Source organism: Mus musculus, chromosome 1 (assembly GCF_000001635.26).
Source record: "Mus musculus strain C57BL/6J chromosome 1, GRCm38.p6 C57BL/6J".
Classification (NCBI taxonomy): domain Eukaryota; kingdom Metazoa; phylum Chordata; class Mammalia; order Rodentia; family Muridae; genus Mus; species Mus musculus.
The window spans coordinates 165,268,744-165,286,812 of record NC_000067.6 but is presented as its reverse complement, the minus strand read 5'-3'; the positions used below and the strand labels follow the sequence as shown (position 1 = coordinate 165,286,812).

General features: G+C 45.5%; 2 protein-coding genes across 4 annotated transcripts in view; one reads left to right on the top strand and one right to left on the bottom strand.

Annotated features, from left to right (window-relative positions):
- Gpr161 (G protein-coupled receptor 161) overlaps positions 1–5,629 on the bottom strand; it is a 45,564-nt gene extending 39,935 nt beyond the window's left edge. The window contains exon 1 of one of the 3 annotated variants that reach the window (XM_006496851.4): positions 5,475–5,629. The gene's annotated coding sequence lies outside the window, so the exon portion shown is untranslated. Of the gene's footprint in view, positions 1–4,235; positions 4,429–5,330; positions 5,413–5,474 lie in introns of those variants that run through there. The other 2 variants (XM_011238821.3, XM_006496850.4) reach the window with 2 other exon arrangements.
- The window catches only part of Tiprl (TIP41, TOR signalling pathway regulator-like (S. cerevisiae)), a 70,374-nt gene continuing 56,458 nt past the window's right edge, over positions 4,154–18,069 (top strand). The window contains exons 1-2 of the mRNA XM_011238792.3: positions 4,154–4,419; positions 8,899–9,065. The gene's annotated coding sequence lies outside the window, so the exon portion shown is untranslated. The remainder of the gene's footprint in view (positions 4,420–8,898; positions 9,066–18,069) is intronic.

Here is an 18,069-nt window from a genome sequence, read left to right as displayed (position 1 = left end):
CCAGAAACTAGGCAGAGCTTCTTACATTGATGAGATTGCAATCCACTGGGAGTGGGGAGTGGGGCGGCAAAGGAATCGACAGAGAAATTAGAGGAAGCACAAGTTGATCTCTTAAATGTTAAGAGTTAATGTACAAGAATCTATTAGCATTTAAAATTCACGCAACGAATGTTGTTCTCTGAGATTCAGAATAATCTTAAAATGTCATTTGTAGCTGTGGGTATTAAGTGTGCTACAGTATTTGTTCTGAAAGGGGAGAGAGGATACATATTGTTCCACCTGTGGGTGTATGGATTATGTCTGAAAGAGTAGGCAAAAACTAGCAAAATTGGCTATATGTCAAAAAGGAAACACAGGCTAGGAACAGAAGTGGGGTGGGGTTGTTACTTTATATAACTTCTATAATTTTGAATGTTGTGGTTTTTTTTTTAACTCTATGACCTAACCCTAAACAAGTAATCTTACATAAGTGAGTTAATTAGACATCCTTTCCAGCAGTCTCTCAGACCTCAGTAGACAAAAGAGAACTCTAAATAACTCCATAAACTGCTGCAGTGGTGCCTTTTATCTGGGCCCTTGGGAAGTCAGAGGTGGGTGGACCCCTGGGAGGTGGAGGCCAACCTGGTCCACACAATGAGTTCTGCAACAGCTAGGTCTACATAACATAATACATAACATAACCCAGTCTGGAAAAGATTAGATAGATAGATAGATAGATAGATAGATAGACAGACAGACAGACAGACAGACATAGATAGTCGGATGAACAGACAAACAGGCAGACAGACAAACTGACTGCTTAAAATGTGCATTTCTTTAACCCACAAATTCTACTTCTAGAAACAACTCTAAATGTGCCATAAATAAAGAAGGCTGCTAGATTAAATGGGAACAAGCCAAGAGTCCATCAATAGTGAAATGTTTAAATAAATTATAGTAAGTAAGAACACTATGAAGTACTATGTAGCCATTTAAAGGAACGAAGCTGTAAGGTATGTCCATATAAGTTTTTAATCCCAGCACTTGGAGACAGAGGAAGGTAGACCTCTGTGAAGTTCAAGGCTAGCCAAGACTACACAGTGAGACCCTGTCTCAAAAAAGAAAGAAAGAAAAGAATCACTGAGATTGGATGACTTTATGGCATATTGTTAGACACAAGCAGTAAACTATGGAAATTTCATATTCCCATTTATGTATTAATATTTTTCAAAAGTATATTCAACTTATATTTGGGTTGGTTCTAAAGTTAGAAATGAAGATTATCTCATTTTATGATGTCTGTTATACAGTGTTATATGAGTAAACCATATATTACCTATCACCTGCATTTCCAGCCATGGTGATACAGAAACACTGAAAAGGACCTGGAGGGAGGGGCTGGGGACTGTCCCTCAGTAGCGTACTTGCCTTGAACATGAGGGCCTGAGTCAGATCCCCCAGCCCCCCAGGGAAAACTCTCATTCCCACATCTTAACTCTGGTGCTGGAAATGTGGGGGCAGGGCACGGGGGCAGAAGGATCTCCAGAGCCCATTGCCCAGCCTAGAGGATTAGTAAGCGCCAGGTTCAAAGAGAGATCCAGGAATCACAAAAACTGGGTAAGGGAAATGCTATCTTCAGCGCCTAAATCGATCACTGATCAAGGTTAGTTACCCATGCTTCAGTAAATACCATCCTTCACGCACACATGCAAGCAACCTTAATCAGATGTCCAAAAATGATATGAAAGTAGAGAAGGGCTAGTTGGGGAAGAAAGGGGTCAATTGTGTGTGGTGGGGGGGGGCGGGGGAGGCAAGGGGTGAGCATGGAGGGAGGGGGGAGAGAGAGGTAAGGGGTGGGCATAGTCAAAATTATTATATACATTGTCAAAATATAAATAGTAAGCTAGAGGAAAGTTATCAACCTCTGGTTCCCATGTGCACACAGAGAGAGAGAGAGAGAGAGAGGGAGGGAGAGAGAGACATACACAGAGAGAGAGGGCACCTGGAGAGAGAGAGAGAGGGAGAGGGAGAGAGAGAGAGGGAGGGAGAGAGAGACATACACACAGAGAGAGGGGGCACCTGGAGAGAGAGAAAGAGAGAGAGGGAGAGGGGGAGAGGGGGAGGGGGAGAGGGAGGGGGAGGGGGAGGGGGAGAGGGAGACATATACACAGAGAGAGGGGGCACCTGGAGAGAGAGAGAAAGAGAGAGGGAGAGAGAGAGAGACATATACACAGAGAGAGGGGGCACCTGGAGAGAGAGGGGGGGGGAGAGAGAGACATATACACAGAGAGAGGGGGCACCTGGAGAGAGAGAGAAAGAGAGAGAGGGGGGAGGGAGAGAGAGACATATACACAGAGAGAGGGGGCCCCTGGAAGGAAACACATTTCTTGTGGTGAAGAAAGTCAAGAAGGTTAGTTTTGAGAACTTACTATATACCAGATAAGCTCTGCCATCACACGCCCCAGGGCACACTGACAAGGGCAGGTCGAGGCAGTACCTAGAGGCTAGGAACTCCAGATTATTCCCAGTCACCCAGGATTCGGGTATAATATAAAACAAAAGTGCAATGCGCCTCATCAGGATTTACACTTGACAGACTGAATACTCCTTTGTTCATGCTCCCAACATTTCCTGAACATATCCGCCATGCATGTCACCCTCTTCACTGCCAGGCCTGGAAAATGACCCAAGAGGCAAGGCAGGTCGAAAACTAGTTGAAAATATTTCCTCTTGAGACGGGATAAGGATCATTGGTAAGGTTAGTAAAGGTTGAATGAACGAAGTGTTGAGTCTTAAAGCCAACCCTTCCTCCTCCTCCAAATTGCAAAGCACACTGACAGCAAACCTTCACCTGGCTGCCTCCTCGTGGGATGTCACTCTGACCTAACGCTACCCAGCCAACCTGCCTGACTTCGTCCACATTGGCTTCCTGACCATAGAGTGTGTGTGCCTTAGGACTCTACCTGGATATCTGACACTTACAAAAGATGAAGTTCAGACCCCAAACAGCACACATACACTCTCTGACTATTCCATATTCCTTGGCCAGAGGACTCCCAGGGCACAGGGCTGCTATATAGATTTGGGGACACGAAGTCTTGAAGTTAGTTCCTAAACACCAAGCAGGTTTCCTTCTGAGCCGGTGTCTCTGCTCACCGCCATCTCATTGGCTCTGTAGGACAAAAAGTCCTGAGTCAGTGGACCCCCATGTTCAAAGCACTGGGACTCTACCTCAGCCAGGAGGCAGAGGCAGACAGATCTTGGTGCATTCAAGCCCCTCCTGTCCTGCCCCTTCCACACAATGAGTTCCAGGACAGACAGGGCGGCATAGAGACCCTGTCTCAAACATAACAAAACAAACAAGCAAGCAAATAAACAAACAGACAAAAATAGGGCACAGTGTTTCACATTCCTGACTTTCAGTTCCTCACCCTCTCAAACAGGTCAATAATTTCAGTTCACAGGGCTGTCGTGTGAAGGTATTTAAAAGGTGAGTATGAAAGCAGCTGTCAACACCTTAGAAGTAGAGAATACGGTGGGTGTAGGCTAGTGTGTGAAAAGGGGCTCTGGAAGCAGCGGGATGAAGAATTTGGCCACATAAGCTGATGCCCCGCCCCCTCCCCATTCTTCCTGGAGGGGCTGGGAAACGCCTATTTTCACCTGCTATCAAGGTGGCTGAAGTAAAATGCATTATACAGGCAAACATCATCCATTTGGCAAAGCCGTGGCTCCAAGAGTTCAAGCTACAACCCAGAGGAGTCGGATTTGGAGGCTCCAGCACCTAAGACAATTCGATCTATCAGTATCCCCCACTGGGCCCATCACTGAGCCCAGGTCCTTTTCCCTCCCAAAATGCACCTTTCTCCCTACCTAGCAAGGAGATTTAAATGGCAGCACTTTGCAAAAGGGATGAGAGATACGATAATGAAAAAGTAGAGTCTTGGAGTAGTGCTACCCAGAGATGCCAACCCCTGGCTGCAGTCACTGGGAAGCCAGTGGCTCTGAAGCGCGATGGACCATCCCAACAGACATTGTCATGCCACATGCCTTTGTGCACAGGGATGCACCCGGGCTTAAGGTCTTGGCCCAGTTGATAAAGTACTTCCCCCTAATCCCCAAATCAACTGAATCTCCCTCTCACCGATCTGAGAGGCAGGGGAACCCACCCCACAGAGCCGGTAGACTTCTGGGTGCGCCTCCCACCCTGGCTCTCGCACAGGACACACGGGAGTCCTGACCAGGAGGACGTCACTCACCTGGTCCTCACGGGTTCCAGCCGAGGGTTGTAGCCGCTGCTCCCCACACCCCCATTCCTGAGCGGGCCGCAGGGGGCGCGGCCCACCTCGGCTGAGTCCGGGGCACGAACTGATGCTCTCCCTTCCCTGGGGATGTGCAGAGGGGATCCGAAGGAATGGAACCGGCTGCACCCAGCAGAACCAGGTGGGCTTCTGAAGAGCCTCTGGCCGATTGGAGGGGCGCGCCCCACAGGCTCTTCCCACAAAGAGCTCCAAAGCCAGACGCAAAAGCGCCAGCTCCCCCCAAAGCAAGGCGCGGTACAGCCGGGAATGAGACTCCGACGAGGGAGAGAGGGGCTCCGGGAGAAGCGGAACGCCGAAGGGGCAGGGGGATCCAGGGACGGTGGGTGGGTGAGGGGAGCTGCAGACCCAGCCGGGCCGGCGCCCAGCACAATGCCTTCAGCGCAGCTGCATCCCCGGGCAGCCCGTCCCACCCCGGCCTGCGCCCCCCCAGCCCGGGGTTCACCGAAGCGCCGCCGCTGCTCAGGGCCCGGCAGCCTCCCCGCCGCTTCCTCCTTGCGCGCCGCGCCCGGGACGCAAGGTTTCGGGTTTCAGCCCGCCGAGCCCCGCTTCGCTCCTCCCGCCGGCAGCACGCGGCCCCCGGGCCCGGAGCAAGGCCGAGTAACTTTGCTGCACTTGCGCTCCGCCTCCCGCTGCTCGCCCGCCTCCGTCGCCGCCAGGGCCGGCGCCCCGCGCCCCGCGCCCTGCGCCCCGGTGTCCCGCGCCCCGCCCCGCTCTCCTCCCTCACGCCCCTTCCTCCGCCGCCTCCCCGCCCCTCCACTTCTTTCCCATCTCTTCCCACGAAGAACCCGAGCAGCCTCGGCCGGCTGCTCTTTGGGCTGCTCTTTGTCTCGCCTCACTGTCTCCGATCTGCCACTTTTCCCCTGGAAACCTTTTGTGGTCTCTACTCAGGCCTCCCCTCTCCTAGTTCCAGCCTTTGAGACATCCGTTTCCATTTCTCTCTCCATCCCTCAAATACTTTCAGATTCTTTCCTCCTCACAGCCCCAGTCTCCTCCTCCCGTCTCAAGTTAGATTCTGAGCATCCTCTTCCTTACCTTTCGTTCATCCAACCAACCACTGAGGGCATCTGTCTAGTGCCAGACTCGGTCCTGGACACTGGCAATACCACGGTAAATAACCCTAAAGGTAGACCTTAAGGAATGAAAGCAGGTTAGAGTGGAAAGTGGATGTAAACAAACCTTTTACAACGCCTCTACTCCTTTTCTCAACAAAGAGGGAGAAAAATCAGTGACTAGGGCCTGCTTGCTCAGAGGACACGAGAGCTCCTCATTCTTTCTTTCCTTCACACTTCATACTCCTCCCCAGCAGCAGTCTAAATAAGGAGATGAAAAAACCGAAGCGAACAGTACAACTGCTAAGAAAAAAATAATAAAGGAAGAGTAAACTAGCCAGCGTAATAATCAGACATAAAGTAATAAAGCCGTTTGTTAAATTCCAGCAGCAATAAATAAAATACTGATACTGGCCTTAGAAAGGGGTATTCAAATCCCTTTGAAATTCATCTGCTTGGATAAATGCAATAATTATTCCCCCGTCTGTGGATTGACACCGTGGGAGTTGCCGCCTTATTATTATTGGGCACCATTTAGAATAATAATTTACTGCCTACCACCTGCTAAACGTACAAACTGCTTTCGGGAGCAAACGGGATAATGGGGAAAATGAGTAACCGGATGACTTTCTGTTTGTTCTGTGTGAGTCGGTGCTTTTATTTGGTCAAAACCTAGCTGAGTTCTTTTCAAAGTCTAGGTCATCCAGGCAATGCTTGAAGCTGCTTAAATTGAACTGTTCTCGGGAGTATTTTAGACATTTATTCCAGCATCTTTGATTATTAATTTCATTTCCATGCGATGAAGCACCAAGTAAGCTCTGTGATGCTGGGGGGGGGGGGAGGGTTAGCTAACCTTTTTTGAGTCTCTGCTTATTCTTTTACAAAACGGAGGTGTGCGTCGCTACTTATCTGTGGAGATAGAAGGTTAAGTGAAGGATGGAACAGATGGCTCAGAGGTTCAGAGCATCTACTGCTCTTCTAGAGAGTCCAGATTTGAGTCCCAGAACGCACAGCAAGTCACTTGAAGCCACCTGTAACTCCAGCTTTAGGGACATCCAACACCTCAACCTTCTATGGGTATATGCACTCCTGTGCGAACACCCAGCTTTACACACACACAAGCACATGCACACATGCATGTGCACATGAACACACACAGAGAAATTAAAGCAATTTTAAAGTCTAAAGGGTAAAGGAAATGCTGTAAGTTTATCACCCAGAGCCATACAATCTGGAAGCTAGGCATTTCTGAAAGTTAGCATTCAGGAAAGACATGGAACTATGTGTCACAGTGCCACTAGGGAGGGAGGGAGAATTCAGAGCAACTGATTACAGCTTTTTGTTTTTTAAGCTTCTGTGCAAAAATGGCCCTCCACCAAGCAAACTTGCCTCAAACTTACTCTTCATTTTGAATTTTTCAATGGAAAACATATTTTTAATCCTGCTGCTTATTAGCTGATATATTATTTATCAGAAAGATATTTTACCCATAAGTCAACAAACTCAGGACTTACTGTGCATTTGGGGGCAGAAATTGATGCCAGCAAACACACTTTTTTTTTTAATTGCTATCCTTAGAATTATTTTGTGTTTTCTCCCTTCTGGAGCTAATAATAAGCTCTGAGTAGTTTCAGTCAGAAGTAGAAAAATCAGAAATTGTTCTTGAAATAATTATTTTTCTCTGTATCACTGTGTTGGTAAGGGTCATATGCAAAAATGACATTAGTTTTGGTGCAAGAATATAATTTTCCTTTTTTGCAAATTAAAAAAAGACAGAGAAATTTCCAAGTGTGCACACATGTATACACACAAACACACACACACACACACACACACACACACACACACACACACACACACACACACAAATGAACCTTCTCTCTCCAGTTGTGTTTTTTGTTTGTTTGTTGTTTTGTTGATTGATTGGTTGGGGGGGAGTAGAGGGGGGGGGTGAGGGTTGTTTTGGTTTTGTTTTGTTTTTTTCAAGGCAGGGTTTCTTTGTGCAGCCCTGGATGTCCTCGATCTGTAGACCAGGCTGGCCTCAGATACATCGATCCACCTGCCTCTGCCTCCCCAGTGCCAGGATTAAACACGTGCGCCACCGCTGCCTGGCTTCCCCAGTTGGTTTTATGAACCATTCTTTCTTAGGACTCTCAGAAGATTTCTGAGTTAAATTGAGAGGCCTCATCCTAATGAATCCCAAATGCTTCCTGAAGAATTCTCATCTAATGAGGCATTTTTAAATAAAATATCTGTTCAACCCATCTGCCTACATAAAGCTAGTAAAAGAAGTACAGTGACTTATGCTGTCTGGACCACACGGAACATTACTGCCCTATTCTTCATATGTGACCTTTACCCTCAGGCTTGGCTGAAACATCCCCCTCTTCCAAGAAGACTTTCAAACTCTCTGTGTCACTTTTCTTATATAGAATGTCTCTGGTGTCCTGCAGGCACTGAAGAAGCAGAGGCAGGCAGATCTCTGTGAGTTCTAGGCCAGTATGTTATACATAGCAAGTTCCAAGCCAGGCAGAGCTACATAATGAGACCATGTCTGGAAAAAGAAAACAGAACCAACAACAACAAAACAAACAAAAACAAACAAAACTCCCCACATCTCTCCATTTACCTGTATTTTTCTATTTATTTATCCTTTGTAAATATAATTTTCTTATTTTGTGCTTGTGTGCACATGTGCTGAGGTCGATTGTGAAGGTCACAGGACAAGCCAGGGAATACACCTCTCTCCTTCTACCATGTGTGTCTAAGGAGTCAAACTCCAGTGGCCAGATTTGGCCCCAGGCCCCTTTACTGCTGAGCCTCCCCAGCTCTCTGCTTACTTGTTTGCAGGACCCACTGGTAAATATAAACACTCCACAAGAGCAGGTACCTCATGGTGTGGAACAGAGAGATTTGTTACTTATCAATACAAGACCAGAGCTCATCCTGAGAAAACATTCAAAATAGGTAATAGCTGTGGTGATGGTTTAGTGGTTAAAGTGCTGGCCCCAAGCCACCCAGCGCTTGGGAGACAGAGGCAGGTGGATCTCTGTGAGTTCAAAGCCTGCCTTGTGTACATAGTGTACACAGACAGCCAGAGCCACATAGTGAGAGCCTATCTCAAGCAAATAAACTAAAAACTTAAACAAAAACATTGCTGGCCCCTCAGGCAAACAGGAGGAGCAAAGTTTAGACCCCAGAACTGATGGAAAGGTCAGGTGCGTGAGATGGAATGGGCCTGTAATTGCAGTCTCAAAACTCAGGAATGGGAATTTCCGAGGAAGCTGGCTAACTATTAGGTTGGTGAGCTCTGGGTTTAATTGAGAGAGCACACACACATTGCTCAAGCACTCATACATTCATGACCCAGGTATCTTTGAGCGACGCCTGTCTCTCATTAAAAAGATAGCTCATTTTCAAAATGGGGAAAGGAACCTCTCCAAAGAAGGTAAAGATATGGCCAAGGAGCAAACGAAAAGCTCCTTGCCGTTATTAGTCATTAGGAAAAAGCAAATCAAAACAACAATGGCATTCCATTTTCCACCCACTAGGATGGCTGCAATGAGCAAGACAATAGCAAGTGTTGTGTAAGCCGTGACGGAACCTGAGCACTTGCTCTCTACAGATGCTGCAGAAAACGGTTTGGCAGCTCTTCAAAAACGTCACATATAAGGTTATCATACAGCCCTGGGATTCCTTATCTAGGTATCTACACAAGGTATGTAATGTATATTACATTGGGTGTAATATATATATTATATGTGGCTGTAAAAGCATTCATACATATGCAATGCAATGTGCATTACATTGAATGTCATATACAATGCAAGTGGATGTAAAAGCATGTGCATGAATCTTCTTAGCTGTGTTAGCATAACATCCTCGTATATGTGTAATCATACAAAAGTAGAAACTTCCCAAAGTCTCTCGCTTGAATACATAAGCAAAATGTGGTAGATAGCCACACAGTGGGGTATTACTCACCATTGGGAATGAAAGTATGCTAATAGAAAGAAGGTAGACGTAATAGAATCATATTGTATGTTTCTAGTTACATGAGATATCCAGACTGGACAAATCTATAGAGACAGAAATTAGTTTATAATTTGTCTGGGACTAGAAATGGGGTAAGCATGAAAGATTTTTTAAATATATTATGATGATGATGACAATGATGACTACACGAACTGAAGACCAATGAGCTGCGTACTTTAAATGGGTGAGCTTTACAATGTGTAATAGAGATGTTTGAAACAAAAGTGTCAGAAACCATCTGGGACAGTCTACAGAAAGCAAGTGAGTTTTCTGGAGATGGCCACCAGTTTTGTATGACTATAATGGATGCACTCTCAGAAACTTCATCCCAGCATTGCTCCTTTTTTTTAAAAAGACTTATTTATTTTTATGTATATGAGTATACTATAGCTATACAGATGGTTGTGAACCATCATGTGGTAACTGGGAATTGACCTCAGGACCTCTGCTCACTCTGGCCCCACTTGCTCCAGACCAATGATTTATTTATTATTATACATAAGTACATGGTAGCTGTCTTCAGACACACCAGAAGAGAGCATCAGATCTCATTACGGATGGTTGTGAGCCACCATGTGGTTGCTGAGATTTGAACTACAGGACCTTTGGAAGATCAGTCAGTGCTCTTAACTGCTGAGCCATCTCTCCAGTCCCCAGGATTGCTTCTTACTGCTGACATGTCTTTTCTGTCACTATTATGTAGCCTAATGATTCCTGAACATTGGCCCATCCTATTGGGTAGATTCCCTGCAGATCAACATGAAGATGAACTTTCATGAATTAATGCTAGATGAATTAATTATAGCATTCCTGATTTAATTCAAATAATTTTTTATTATTTATTTAATGTATATTGTAGCTGTCTTCAGACACATCAGAAGAGGACATCAGATCCCATTACAGGTGGTTGTGAGCCACCATGTGGTTGCTGGTAATTGAACTCATGACCTCTGGAAGAGCAGTCAGTGCTCTTAACCACTGAGCCATCTCTCCAGCCCCACAATGAGGTTTCATAAATTATATCAGAAGAGAAATAGGCTTGAGACAGACCTGTGATCAAGGGAAATGTTCATACTAGGTCAGGCCCAAGGATGAGGCCACAGGTGTGCACTATGATAAAGCCAGGCCATGTGAAACTGTTGTTTTGAACTTGTAATGAGATTATGGAATAAAACACTGCTTTGAACTTCCTATCAACATCCTTCTGTAACTGCCCTTTTATGTAGCATTTTATCTATGAGGTAATTTTATAAAGAACTGCTTTCTAAGAAGGTATAAATTGCCAGAGAGAAGAAATAAAGTGTGGCTCTTGGGGCTCTGATATGTGTATGTATATGTATACATATATATACATGTCTATCTATATGTATGTGCATATATACATATGTAGGTATATATGCATGTTTATAAGTATGTATGTGCAATTGTGAAATTGATGAAAAGGGTGGTCAGGCCTGCCCTGTGTGTGTGTGTGTGTGTGTGTGTGTGTGTGTGTGTGTATCTTTCTCTCTCTCTCTCTCTCTCTCTCTCTCTCTCTCTCTCTCTCTCTCTCTCTTTCTTTCTTTGTGAATTTGCCAAAAGTCATCAGCTTTTGGTCCCAGAACAGTAAGAAAAAGTTGCAAGGTCAGGGGTCATCAGCCTGCCAAGGCTGCTTGTCTCCCCCCGCCCCAACCGCCCCCTTCCCCCTGCCTCAACGCAAAAGGAATTCCCTGAGAAGTGTGTAAGCATGAATCTTGGGCCCCATTCCCAGAGATATGCTGCTTAAGTTCTGGATGGCTGCTTGTCTTTAGTTAGTGTTATTATTATGTGCTAAAACACTATGATCAATAGGACATTGAGGCCAGGAAAGGTTTATTTGACTTATATTTTCCACATCATAGTCCATCATTGAAGGAAGTCAGGTCAGGAATCTGGAGCCAGGAGCTGATGCAGAAACTAGGGAGGGGTGCTGTTTGCTGACTTGCTCCTCATGGCTTACCCAGCCTGCTTTCTTAAAGAACCCAGGATCACCAGCCCAGGGACGGAACCACGCACAATGGGCTGAGACCGCCCCCCTCAAGTCACTAATTAAGTCCTCTCAGAGGACTCCAGTTTGTGTCAAGTTGACAGAGAAGTAGCCAGCACTCTGCTGTTTGCTGTTGAGCATCTACACACTCCCTTCTGCAGACACCATGCCCTCCAAGTTCCCTTGAGAAACAATGGCTTCCTCCTGGGGATTAGCCATGCCGGTCACATGACCTTGACTTCTCTTCCAGCTTCCGGGTAGATTCTGTTCCTCCCGATCATCTACTTCGTTGTAGTCACAGTGATTGGCTGACAGGGAGACAGGAGGCATCCACCTGTTTCAAGTGATGTCTCTAGGATGTTTGCACTGTGGCTGAGGGTGTGGCTCAGTAGTAGAGCAATTGCCTAGTGTGCACAAGATCTGGGTTCATTCCCTAGCAACATGAACGAAACAATGAAGTAGAAAACTAGTTTCTTGCCGGAGAGAATGCTTAGCAGTCAAGAGCACTGGAGGACCTGGACTCTGTTCCAAAGAGCCACAGAAAAACTCAGTTCCAGGGGATCTGACACCCTCTTCTGACCTCTGTGGGTACTAGACACACACGTGGTTCACAAACATGCATGCAGGCAAAACACTCATACACATAAAATAAAAAAGTATCCAGATGTGCTGGTCTACAACGTTAGTTGGGAGGTCTCTTAGCACTTGGGGGAGAGAGGCAAGTAGATCTCTGAGTTTGAGGCCAGCATGGTCTACATAGTTTCAGGACAGCCAGGGCTACACACAGAAATAAATGAATAAACAAACAAACAAACAAAAGTAAAAGAAAAAGAAGCAGATCACAAAAAAAGAGTGAGAAAGAATGTAAGTCCTGGTTGTACCCTTTGACCTGGATGAAGGTTTCTCTGCAAGTTGACACTTCACCACTGATGGTTCTCAGGAGGGAATTTTTTAAAATTAATTTTTAGAGCTTAGCATATTTTCTCAGATTTCATTCTCATATACAGTGTGTTGTGACCATATTCACCCCATTACCCCCTCTTACTCCCTCCCCACTCCTGCCAACCCCACTTCACAGTCAGCCCTCTCCTACATCCATGTCTTTATTTACATATTTATTTACCCCACTGAAATTATTGGGGTTTCTTGTTTCAGCATGGGTAGGGAGTTATTTACCATGGCAGTTTACCAATGGCTACACCATTGAAGGATATGGCATCACCTCCCCTGGCAACCATGAACTGCCAATAACTCCTCCTGGAGGGCTGGAACCCACAATCCACTTCTCAGTCCATGATAGGTTGAAAGACTCAGTTCTGGGAAGGTCTCCTGCAAGCACCCATGACTGCAGTGTATTCCTGATTACAATACCCTGGCATATCCAGAGGACGATGATTCTTCCAGATCTTACCTTTGTTCTGCCTCCTCTACAGTGTTCCCTGGGCTTTAGGGTTTATAATATACATGTCCTGTTTAGGACTGAGTACTTGACAGCTATTTAGTCACAGAAGTTTGACAAGTTATGAGGGTCTGCATTAACTGCCACCTGCGAGAACAAGAAGCATCTTCAACCAAGGCCCAAGAAGGAGTCAATAGTAAGTGTGGATTTAGAGTTGTCACAATGATCAGACAGTAATAGGAAGACAGAAACTTGTGCAGGAAGGCTCTTACCAAGGAAGACATGGGCATAATATGGCTAAGTAGTGTTAGCAAACCAATGGCCACCATAAGAAGTTGTAGTGGCTATTCCTGGTTGTCAACTTGACAATATTTGGAATGAACTACAATTCGGAATTGGAAGGCTCACCAGTGACCCTTATCTGGAGGCTTGGAGATCCTTATCTGGATCTTGGTTTGAAGATCTTGAGCCATAGTGGCTATGGATTCCAGAAGATTGAATCTCCGAGTTAAGGAACACACCTTTAATCTGGGCTATGCCTTTCATCTGGGATTAAAGGTGTGGTGGAACACACCTTTAATCTGGGCTACACCTTTTGCTGGAGACAATATAAGGACATTGGAAGAAGGGAGTCTAGCTCGAGCTCTTGCTCCTTCGCCTGCTTGCTGCGTGAGACTGAGTAACTGCTAGATCCTTGGACTTCCATTCACAGCTGCGACTGAACAATTGTTGGGAATTGGGCTGCCGACTGTAAGTCATCAATAAATTCCTTTATTATCTAGAGACTATCCATAAGTTCTGTGACTCTAGAGAACCCTGACTAATACAGAAGTTGGTACCAGGAGTGGTTCTAGAGTAACAGAAGTACAAGGATGAATCTTTTAAAATTCTGGAATTGGCTTGTTGATCCACCAGCACTTTCAACTATTGAAACCTCTCCAGATTCTCTCCCTCCTGGGAGCTCAGAGAATTTTGAAGACCCATGGTTGAAACTATATTCCGAACTTAAAGAAGCTAATGCCCTTGATTTTCTTAATGAATTAGGTGATTCAGTGCACAAAGCTTTCTACAAGATGGGGAAAAAATCGAAAAATGATTTTACTGGCTGGCTGCTCTTAGTATCTGTGGAAAAAATGATGAATGAAAGGAAGGAGTTGTGTGATAAAATCGAAAGGCTCCAGACACAAGTAAACGATCTAAAAGTTGCTAAGTGTGTCCTTGAGGAGAATCTTCTCTCTTGTAGCAATAGAGCTCAAGTTGCAGAAAATCAAACAGAAACTCTCATTGTAAGGTTGGCTGAACTACAGCGAAAATTCAAGTCTCAGCCTCAGAGTGTGTCGACAGTTAAAGTAAGGGCTCTAATTGGCAAAGAATGGGATCCTACAACATGGGATGGGGATGTGTGGGAAGACCATGTTGAAGCTGAGAATTTTGAATCCTCAGATTCTCAAGGGTTTGCCCCACCTGAGGAAGTAGTACCCTCAGCCCCACCTCTTGAAATAATGCCTTCCCCACATGAGGAAATTAATTTTGCAGAGTCTGCTCACGGCCCACCAATAGTTTCTTCTAGACCTGTAACCAGACTCAAAGCAAAACAGGCTCCTAGAGGGGAGGTAGAAAGTGTAGTCCATGAGGAAATTCGCTACACTACTAAGGAGCTTAATGAGTTTGCTAATTCATTCAAGCAGAAACCTGGTGAATATGTGTGGGAATGGATTTTAAGGGTGTGGGATAAGGGTGGAAGGAACATAAAACTAGAGCAGGCTGAGTTTATTGACATGGGTCCTCTGAGTAGAGATTCTAGGTTTAATACGGAAGCTCGCATAGTTAAAAAAGGTGTCAAAAGTTTGTTTGAATGGTTGGCTGAGGTGTTTATCAAAAGATGGCCTACTGGAAATGACTTGGAGATGCCTGATATTCCATGGCTTAGTGTTGATGAAGGGATTTTAAGACTTAGGGAAATTGCAATGCTAGAGTGGATATATTGTGTAAAGCATAATTGTCCACAATGGGAAGGTCCAGAAGATATGCCTTTCACCAGCTCTATAAGACGCAAATTGGTGAGAGGGGCACCAGCACATTTGAAGGGTTTTGTTCTTTCCCTTTTCCTTGTGCCAGATCTTAGCATTGGAGATGCTTCTGCTCAATTAGATGAATTAAATTCACTGGGTTTAGTTGGATTCCGAGGTAACAAGGGCCAGGTGGCAGCATTGAATCGCCCGAGACAAGGTGATTCTAGTTATTATAATGGACAGCGTAGACAAAAGAATGTTTATAATAACATACCCAGTAATGGTCAGCACAGGAGAGGTGAAATTTATAATGGCATGACTCGGTTGGACCTTTGGTACTGGCTAACCAATCATGGTGTTTCCAGGAATGAAATACATAGGAAGCCTACTGCATATTTGTTTGATCTGTATAAGCAGAAAAATTCTCAAACAAATGAAAGAAAGGCTACATTAGATCGTGGTAAACAGCCAAATGAAAGAAAGGCTACATTAGATCGTGGTAAACAGCAATCTCGGCCAGTGAATCAATTTCCAGACTTGAGACAGTTTGCAGATCCAGAACCCCTTGAATGAAGGGGTGGCCAGGTTCCACTGAGGAAGGATCTTGATAAGACACTCAAAGGTTTTGCTGTTACCCTTTCTCCAGTTCTTCCCCAGAGGGACCTACGGCCTTTTACAAGGGTAACTGTACACTGGGGAAAAGGAAATAATCAGACTTTTCGGGGTCTGCTGGATACTGGTTCTGAGTTGACACTGATCCCAGGGGATCCCAAGAAACATTGTGGCCCTCCAGTTAAAGTAGGGGCTTATGGAGGGCAGGTGATTAATGGAGTTTTGACTGATGTCCGACTCACAGTAGGTCCAGTAGGTCCCCGGACACATCCTGTGGTGATTTCCCCAGTTCCAGAATGTATAATTGGGATAGATATACTCAGAAATTGGCAGAATTCTCATATTGGTTCCCTGAACTGTAGAGTGAGGGCTATTATGGTTGGAAAGGCCAAATGGAAGCCTTTAGAGTTGCCTCTGCCAAAGAAAATAGTGAATCAAAAACAGTATCGTATTCCTGGAGGAATTGCAGAAATTACTGCCACTATCAAGGACTTGAAAGATGCAGGGGTGGTGGTTCCCACCACATCTCCGTTTAACTCTCCTATCTGGCCAGTGCAGAAAACAGATGGATCATGGAGAATGACAGTTGATTATCGAAAACTAAATCAGGTGGTAACTCCAATTGCAGCTGCTGTACCAGATGTAGTTTCGTTACTTGAGCAAATTAACACATCTCCTGGCACCTGGTATGCGGCTATTGATCTGGCAAATGCCTTCTTCTCAGTACCTGTCCATAAGGACCACCAGAAGCAATTTGCTTTCAGTTGGCAAGGCCAACAGTATACCTTCACAGTTTTGCCTCAAGGATATATTAACTCTCCTGCCCTGTGTCATAATTTAGTTAGAAGGGATCTTGATCGTTTGGATCTTCCACAAAATATCACATTGGTGCACTATATTGATGACATTATGCTGATTGGACCAAGTGAGCAGGAAGTAGCAACCACTTTGGACTCATTGGTAACACATATGCGTATCAGAGGATGGGAAATAAATCCAACCAAAATTCAAGGACCATCTACCTCAGTGAAATTCTTTGGAGTCCAGTGGTGTGGGGCATGCAGAGATATTCCTTCTAAGGTGAAAGATAAGTTATTGCACCTGGCCCCTCCTACAACCAAGAAAGAAGCACAACGTTTAGTGGGCCTATTTGGATTCTGGAGACAACACATCCCTCACTTGGGTGTGTTACTTAGGCCTATTTACCAAGTGACTCGGAAAGCTGCTAGCTTTGTGTGGGGCCTGGAACAGGAGAAGGCCCTTCAACAGGTCCAGGCTGCTGTGCAGGCTGCTCTACCACTTGGACCATATGACCCAGCAGACCCGATGGTACTTGAGGTGTCTGTGACTGATAGAGATGCTGTTTGGAGCCTCTGGCAGGCCCCTATAGGTGAATCACAGAAAAGACCTTTGGGATTTTGGAGCAAAGCTCTACCATCATCTGCAGACAACTATTCTCCCTTTGAAAAACAGCTCTTGGCCTGCTATTGGGCCTTAGTGGAAACTGAACGTCTGACAATAGGACACCAAGTCACTATGCGACCTGAACTACCCATCATGAGCTGGGTACTATCAGACCCTGCAAGTCATAAAGTGGGACGTGCACAGCAGCAGTCTATTATCAAATGGAAGTGGTATATACGTGATCGGGCCAGAGCAGGTCCTGAAGGCACAAGCAAGTTACATGAAGAAGTTGCTCAAATGCCTATGGTTTCTACTCCTGTTACAATGCCATCTGCTGCCAAGCATGCACCTATAGCCTCATGGGGTGTTCCCTATGATCAACTGACCGAAGAGGAGAAGACTAGAGCCTGGTTTACTGATGGCTCTGCACGTTATGCAGGCACCACCCAGAAGTGGACAGCTGCAGCATTACAACCCCTTTCTGGGACAACCTTGAAAGACACAGGTGAAGGGAAATCTTCACAGTGGGCAGAACTTCGGGCAGTACACATGGTATTACAGTTTGTTTGCAAGAAGAAATGGCCAGATGTACGATTATACACTGACTCATGGGCTGTAGCCAATGGATTGGCTGGATGGTCAGGGACTTGGAAAGATCACAATTGGAAAATTGGTGAGAAAGACATCTGGGGAAGAAGTATGTGGATAGATCTCTCCAAATGGGCAAAGGATGTGAAGATATTTGTGTCCCATGTAAATGCTCACCAAAAGGTGACTTCAGCTGAGGAGGAGTTCAATAATCAAGTGGATAAGATGACCCGTTCTGTGGACAATCAGCCTCTCTCCCCAGCCATCCCTGTCATTGCTCAATGGGCACATGAACAAAGTGGCCATGGTGGTCGAGATGGAGGTTATGCTTGGGCTCAGCAACATGGGCTTCCACTCACCAAGGCTGACCTGGCTACAGCTGCTGCTGATTGCCAGATCTGCCAACAGCAGAAACCAACACTGAGCCCCAGATATGGCACCATTCCTCGAGGTGACCAGCCAGCAACCTGGTGGCAGGTTGACTACATTGGACCACTTCCTTCGTGGAAAGGACAGCGTTTTGTTCTTACTGGAGTAGATACTTATTCTGGTTATGGATTTGCCTTTCCTGCACGTAATGCCTCTGCTAAAACCACCATTCACGGACTGACAGAATGCCTCATCTATCGTCATGGTATTCCACACAGTATTGCTTCTGACCAAGGAA